Source organism: Athene noctua, chromosome 2, assembly GCF_965140245.1.
Source record: "Athene noctua chromosome 2, bAthNoc1.hap1.1, whole genome shotgun sequence".
Lineage (NCBI taxonomy): Eukaryota > Metazoa > Chordata > Aves > Strigiformes > Strigidae > Athene > Athene noctua.
The window spans coordinates 125,367,687-125,376,327 of record NC_134038.1 but is presented as its reverse complement, the minus strand read 5'-3'; positions in this window follow the sequence as shown (position 1 = coordinate 125,376,327).

Here is an 8,641-nt window from a genome sequence, read left to right as displayed (position 1 = left end):
ACATATCTAGAAATGGAAGCCTTCCATGTATGCATGCCTGGGCCACTTAATTTTACACAGTATAATGTATAGCTGTTTTCTCAGTTTGATTTACTAATAAGCAAACAGATCTGCCCTGACTGCTACTGAAATCACACTGGAATCTATTTCTAGCCAGTTGTGATGGCTCGCCCCTGACTCATGCATCCTCAGGTATTGACGGATTATGCAGACATGTTTACTTTTGCAAACTGTGTGTCAGACTGTCCCAGTTTACTGTGCTTCACAAAGGAGTGGGAACATCTAGATTCCTTGATTTTAATATCTTTTAGACTTGCGAAAATGTCCCCAAATTAGTCTTTTTCTTTGTTCCCCTGGTGACATACTCCTGTAGCTGATGCTGGAAAATTGTGGCAGAGTTCATTTAGGCAAACCCTTGCAGCAGAATACACGTGGCCTGAGGAATATAGGTAATGTGATGATTTACATAAAAATATGGTGTTTTACATAAGAACAGATGGAAGTCTCGGCTCAGCAGAGGACAGAGAAGTCATGGTTCTCTGGAACTGTGCAAGAACACAGGATCAGTACCAACCATCTCACTGAAATGTGCTATTGAAAAAGTCAAATGGGTGTTTTTCAGAGATACCATAGGTGTTGTCTAAGAGGCTCTTGTTAGGGGTGTGTTTGTTCAGAGGGCTCTTTTTGCTCCTGGTATGCTGACGAAAAACAAATAGTGAAGAAGTTTTTCCTTTAATGGAGTCTATGATCTCAATTCATCATTTCTTGCAGCTTCTGTGGAATCGTGATTTAGATTATCTGATTGTGTGGATAATGACACTCAAGTAGGATGCAGCATTAGTGATTTTTAAGACTCCAGCTCACTTAACTGTAAAGTAGATTAGATAATTTTAATTTAGAAATTTATCTTAGTAAGCTTGTTCTCTCTCAAAACAGACATGCTTTCTGCTCTTGAGCACTTCTTATCTTCCGGATAATCAAGGCTTCCTGTAAATGTTAGCTGTTCCTTCCAAGGTTTCAGTGTCCCACTGATCATTTCGGGGGGCAACTATTTGCCTTGGTTTCTCAGACAAGTCCCTAATTTTGCCTCTTCAAAGAACTAGACTCCCTTGAATTTGTCTACACATGAGGCTCAAACTGACACCAAACAAATATGTTGCTTGGTTTTCTTTATTCAGGACAGGTAGGAGGTAGCAAGCAATTGATTGCATATCTGTAAATGCACTGAGCTGAGCAGCTTTCAGCAGGACCCTTGTAGTTCTGCAGCAGTGATGTAAAGAATCCAAATCCCAGCTCTCCTGTGTCTATATGTATATTCAATCAGTTCCATATACTATATGTGTTTCTTAACGCTTACCTCCTTCTTTCATATTCTTTCTCATACTTGATCCTTATAGTAAGCATGTCCACAAATACTGATAGTTAGTAAATCATAAATATAATTAATTTTATATATACATATATATTTCTGCATTTGGACATTTCCACTCTGCAGGTTGTCTTTCTATAGTAATACAGGCATCTTCTGGGGCCTTTAAGTTGTTTTCTGAAATGCAGACAGTCCCACTCTTTAATCGCTGAAGTACTGTATCTTTCCCTCATTGCTAATTCAGTCACACAACTGCTACAATTGGGCTTTGTATTTTTCGCCTTTCTGTAATGTTGCTTTGGCCTACAGTGTACTCTTCACATAGCACCTTGCCACAAACTCTGGCTCATCATTTTCTGATTCACTTCATATTTTGTTCATTGGTGGTACAGTTTCACAAGGGAATTAGCCAGATTTCAACCCAGGAAAAGAGCACTTCTGTTTTGGGGGGCCAAAGTTTGGTTCTGAATGGTTTAATGATACAAGCTGGTACTTGCATTCTATTTTTTATTTTTGTCCATTACAGGATTCAGAAAGGCAATTACTTTAGTATGTATGGCAAGGTCATCATAAACTTTTATAAGTGGTTCACCATACATAGTGTGTTGCTTTTAAGAATTTGATTATGCTTATGTTTGTCTCTGCTAGAGACTTTGTATATTCTTTCAACTCCAGTTTGTCACTGAGGTCTTCATGGGATGGAGGGATGGATGGAGGGATAGATGGGGAATGTAGGTGAAAGTTGATTGTTAATAGTCTAAGTGCAAGCTATCACAACCCCGCATTTATCAAAGTTTGTGTCTAGATTTTTCAGGTGTTAATTTATATCTTCCAAAGTGAAAGCATGTCCTTCAAGAGCATAGGGTGTTTCTGCAACTTCCTGAAGAAAGATGTTTCTAAATCTGTGACAAATAGGGATGTACTTCCAGAACACCATGGATTGCTTTGACAATGAAGTATTTTCTTTTTTTCTACAGTGAGTTAATTTAAGCACACAAATCACACAAATTCCGAGTAGTTATAAATGATAAATTTCTAAGCATTATTGAATGTCTGCAAATTTTACCACACGGGTAGATGAAGACTCCAAGCTTTTCCAAGAAACAGTCAGTCAGTGCTGCTGGGACTATTCTCTTTGACATGGCCTATCTTTGAAAATAAACTGCTAAAGAAGTTTCTGTTATGCAACATTTCTAAAGATAACAACCAAAATCTCATCATTGGCTCTTCATTTCTTTCTCATACTTTACTCAGGAGGAGGCTATTTTAATTATTTTAATTGTACCTTTTAGGTAGAGCAAATAGAATAGATTTAAGTGTTTAAAAGTAAATGCTTTCCTTTGGAAGTCATTGTTTTTAAAGTGTCGTACTGTGCTGAACACAATATTCTGATGGAAATGTCTCTGCCTAATTAGCTGACCCTATTAAGAAGTGGAATTTGTAATAGACCTTGTAAGAGTTTCCACTTATAAATAATAAACCGTATGTTTCTGTATTTTTTATCATGGCATTTCAGTTATTAATCTGTTCCCTCCTCATATTTTTCTATTAGTGTTTTCAGTAATTGTAATGATTTCTTTATTAAAAAAGTTTACATAAAGGCAACTTCCAGCTAATAGAGAATTGCCTTCATAAAATAGGGAGTCAGCAAGGGGTCCAAGGACAGCACCTTTGTAATCATGTTGGGAGTGCCCATCCTGGCCTACAAACTATTCTATTTAACAAGTCTTTCTCACCAATCCTTTTTTTTTTTTTTTTCCTTTTTTAATTGTTTAGTATTAGGTGGAAATAGTGAGTCCTTTCCCTCTCCCATTTGTATCATCTCTTTTTCAAATAAACCCATAGCTCTGTTGTCAAGATCACCACGTTTTTGTGTACATTTTTCTCATATTTTCTGTCTTACCATATATGCCTTCCTGTGTTCGCATTTTCCTTTCATTTTTATCCTAACGAACTTCAGCTTTACTGGTCTCAATTTCTAGGAAATATTTCAGGCTGCAGCCAGTTGTGTGATACACAGCTCTCCTCAGTGTTTGGCAATAACAGTTCGCTATTGAAGATTTGATGTAAAATCCTCCTGTGGTCTGCCAGCAATCTTGTTTCCATCATTGCAACAAATCATTGATTTGTTTCTGTTTGTTTTCTTTACTAAGTTTGATTTTTAAAATGTTTCTGGTCACTAATGGACACTTTGCAGTTTCCCCTCCTCTAAGTTCAAAGAAGAATTGTTTGGCTAAAACAATTTGGACGTGTGCTGAATTGGAGTGTGTCTTGACAGTGATATTATTATATTATTATTATAAAATTATCCCATTATCTATCAGCATTTTGTATAATCGTGTCAGTTTAGTCTCTTACAGTCTCTTGTCTTAGCTATATAATGCTGGTGCTGATTATATCCAGTTTATAATCTTGGAACTCCTCCTTCCTTTTTTTCTGGAATACATTTGGGTCAGATTTTACCTGTAAGTAGCAGCTCTGATTAGAACTACTTTCAGTTCATATTTTTGATAAAAAGCAGGATAAGCACCACACATTCCCTAGATGCGTTCCAAATACCCGTGCTCATGGGGACCTCCATATCCTGGGCTATTGTTATGCAAAGGGGTGACACCAGAGGTGTGGCTCCACATCAGTATTTTGACAGCGCTCCAGACTGTGTCACCACACACTTGTTCATTCTAAATGAGGGACTGGAAGATCTTAGGTGCTGGCTGGTGGATGCCTGTGGAGTTAATTTTCTATATCCTTACTAATAGCAAACTTGTTATTACAGTTTCAATACAGTTTCACATATAGGCAACAGTCAAGAAAAAGTATTGACCTCCTATATAGGCAATTTTATTTATTTATTTTTTAATGTTCCACTGCTGTATTAAGGAATAGGATCTTCTGGTTCATTAATGCCAGTTTGGTTTTTGTCACCAGCCCTACTTGCATGTTCCACAACAATAAATCCTGTAGGGTTAAGAATCTTTCTTATCAACAAAGCCTGTAAAAAATCTCTCTTTCATGATTCCCTCCTAAGCCCTGGGATCCTAGAGGACAGCTGTAGCATAGTCTACATATTGGTGGAATATTTAAGCCCACCTTGTGCACTGAGTTCACTGCAATATCAAGATCACCTGTTTTTTGTATTTCTATTGGGGGCACAAAAGAAAAAAAAAAAAAAAAAAAAAGACTTGGTCATGGAGGTACAATAGTCTTGGCTTAATTTATTTTAAGAATAAAAATCAGCCTTGCATAAGGTCAGTATCAGCAGTGCAATCCTAAAGAGTTTGTGTTTCATCTGAGAAAATTGGTAAGAGAGGATCTTTAGCTCTTTTGATTGGATGCTGTATTGAGGTATTGATGAAGATGTCACTTCTAGCACACACTTTGCACGGATAGTAGTCTTTACTTCACTGATTCATTGATCTTTCATTGATTGTGACTCCCAATGCAAAACTGTAAAGGATGTTGTGCTATAAAATGGATCTTGACTGCATGTGAGGAACTGAAGGAGTTATTGCCTCAAACATTCACTGAACTGTTTGCTGCACTGATCTTAGGAGGACTGCTAACCATTGGCTCTGTTGTGTAAGTCTGATACTTTGCATAAGCGATGCAGGCCTTGCTGGCGACTATGCCCCTGATAAGAGGGGAATATCTGTTCCAGAAGAAGCCAAAGGCTGGATGGTTGCCCAAGAAGCATGAAGTCAGCAAAAACTGATGGTAACTGGGGGAAAGGTAGAGGTGACAGAGGGAGATCGTGACCTCTGACTCAACTGGATAAAAGGATTAATCCATACTCCTCCCCCTCAACGCACACACAGAACCCATGCTCCACCTTTCCCCGCCTCTTGTGCTAATGAGTTCATGGAAAACTCACCTCTCCTCATCTGGCATGCAAATCAGACCATAAGACTAACTTAAAAGATGACAGAAAATGTTGCTGGGTGTGCACCCACCACCCAAGATTATTGGACCTGAGACCACACTAGAACCTGAGGTGGTGGTCCATGTTCTTTGACTCTCTTTCTCTCCCCTCCTTTTCTTTTCTTTCTTATAAATTTATCAATAAGAGACCACATCGCTTCTTATCCTTTTCCAAGATTAAGTTGTTTCTACTGCAAGTTAACCAGTTGTTTGTTGTCTTTCCATGTTAATTGAACCCGAGAAGATCACAAAACTGTTACGTCTCCCTGGGCTCCCAGTCCAGGTCATAACTCCGCAAATCTAGCCTTCCATAATTACCCAAGAATACTTACTTTGTCTGAATTTTTCAGCTAAACCAGGCTTGTTATCCATAGGTCACTACAAGTATTTGGGCTATCTTTATTTTTAATACTTGTTTGTCTTGCAGAACAGAAGGGACAGCTGTTGAAGGTATCTGTGGTAAAATATGGTATATAGTAGTCAATCTTTTTGGGTAATGTTGTACTTCAGAATAGCAGTGACAAGTAAGAGACTGTGATGAAATGGATTAATCTCTTTTCTTAGGACTTCATGCCAAATTTGTCAAGCACTGGCTTCACTCAAATTGGGTATGACATGTAGTGTAGGGTCTCAAGGACTTAAGAATGGTGGAGGAAATGAAGGAAAAAAGTAAATTAGCACTTGAAGTGGATGGTACAATCAGGAGAGACAAAGTAAGAAGACTGTGCAAATAAATAAATCTTTAATAATTAAACTTTGTTTCTAGAAGCACATGCATGCTTTGTATAGAGAGGATTCATCCATAAAAATACTTGTCTATAAACCAAGCAGTACTATAAGTCTGTGTAAAAAGTAACCTCTTTATTAAAAATTATTAAAACAAACAAAATATAAGGAGATATATATAGGCAAGTCTTTCTGGACTGTGTTCTGACTCCTATGGCACGCGATATCCTGAGCACTTCAAAGTTCATCTTCAGTTGCTTACATTTGCACTGACTAGTTTGTAGGGAAAGTCAGGTTTTACGATTTATGAAGCACTTCAATCTTTCTTTCCCCCTATACCTATGTTTGCCATTTGCCACCTGGGTCTCAGCTTTAAGAGTGTAAAGGAAGCATGGGATGTATATATGGAGCATGGTTTACTATATCCTGCTTCACTGCCTGTATGACATTTGCTGATTTGGTTTCCTGTAAAAACTGATACATCAGCTTACTTCTGGTCATAGATAACAGGCAGGAAGAGCTGCCAGGACTCCTAAGAATAGTCCGTATAAATCCTCCATGCAGCACAGAGCTGAAGTGAGTGTTTTTATTTTAGGAAGAAAAAGCAAATGGCATGTTTTGATACTGCAGAAGGAAACTGTTCTCAGAAAATAGAGATATTTTAAGTGTTCAGGATTTCAAAGCCATTGCTCTACAGAAAGCTTGGATAAGATGACAATGTCAGTATGAAATAAAATAAGAACTAAGTTGTTGTGTCGTTGCTGTCTTGATTGCTTGGCAGGCTGCCACAGTGGGTCTGCCTGAGCAGTTACACACTGTACTGGTTGAAATAACAAGTGGCACACTTGCCGTTGTACCTTCAGAAACAGACTGCGAGGATCTCTTGTACTGAACTGAATGCTGTGGATATCTAATTTCTGGGATTGATAGTGGAGGTAATCAAATTTGGGTTTAATAAGGATAAGGATATAATAATCACAGAAAATACTATCCTACTCGGAATTGTTTTGCAGGGCAGGACATTTTTCAGCTAGGGCCCAGACTGGGTGCTGTTGCCTACCGTTTTGGTCCTTTACATGGTTTTCAGAACCATGTTGGAATTTGGCTCCCTGCTGTTCTGAAGAAAGCTTTCACGATTGTACTTTACTGCTCACTCTGCAAACAAGTGTTACGATGGGGAACATTGCAATCTTGCCTATGAGTGGGCACCATCCTACAAGTATTGATTGACCTACACGGTACGCTACGTCAGCATGCCTTAAATTGGTGAAACAAGGCACACAGTGACTGTGCTGCATGCCACAAACACGCAGAAAACCAGTAGCTGAGGTTAAATTCCAGGAGCTCTGGATTCTAGTCTTGTTTGCACATCATGAGAGTGATGTTTCCCTGGATTCAAAATCTCTTGGCATAGCTCCCGGGAATCTGGACTATATCCCTTTCAGATTTTACAAAGTCAATATTCATAAATATTCTCAAGGAAATGCCTGTTGAGTCTGTTACATAGTCGTACAAGATATTTTACTTAAATATCAAAATTTAAAAATATCTCTTTTAATGGGAAACCAGTTGTACAAGTAACACTGAAATTGGCTGTTTTCCTTATGTATACAGCAGGTACAGCTTGGCTTTGAGACAGTGTGAGATTTTCTGACTCCTTGTAACACTTCTCAGCACGAGACAAAAAGGTGATTCAGTTTCTCTGCTTTTTTCATGCCAGGGCATTTCTGCTGAAAATGCTACCCGGCAAAATGCTGCAGTGATGACTTAACATTAGCATGCTTCTGGCCCAAGCCAGTCATTTCACTACTGGTTTACAGGGCAGTTTTCAGATGGCAGGTTCTCTGGGGCATTGTAGTGTTCTTCCTGTATTTAACACGTTGCTACATTTCTTCATAACTTTGGAGCTCTTGCCAAACTTCTCAAAATTCAAGGCAAGGATGTTGAATTTCCCAGAAATTATGATATACAGACGCAAACTCTCCCCTCATGTTTTCTCAAAACTTCGTAAAAGGAAGAGAACTGTTTAAGTTTCTATCTTCTCTTTCTTTTTCTCCCACTAAGACCCAGTGCAGGAGACACTGCATTAAGAGGAGGTGGTAAGGCATTTACCTCTTGGAGCAGCACTTCCCTCAAGTTCAGCTATGGATGAGCAGATGGAAGTAGTGAGATGCAACTCCAACAGCTTCCCGAGATCTAATAAGGATTAAAGCCCAAGGTGTTTTTTTACATCGGTCCCAGCCTCCTGTTTCAGTATGTGCCTTCTCACAGCAGCACTCAGCATCATTCCGGCCCCTCTTCACCCCCCAACAGGTCTGTTCCCGCCATCAGAGCTACTCCCACACACCAGGTAGTACCAGCCTCCCTCCCTCTACTCCTGTCTCGCAGGTCATCCTCCTTCATGCATGTCTCTTCAGACCACAATCTATAAAATTGTTACATGGCTTTTATTTCATTGGTGATAGGCTGGAGGGTAGAATAGCTTTGAGACTGTCTCAGCTACTTTTCGGCTCATAAACTTCTTCACTATATTTAATACTCAATATACACATCACTATATTTGCTCCTCTAGTAAGGAGTGAGGTAGTAACTATCTCATTTTCAGAGTAGGAAGTGAGGGCAGAAATG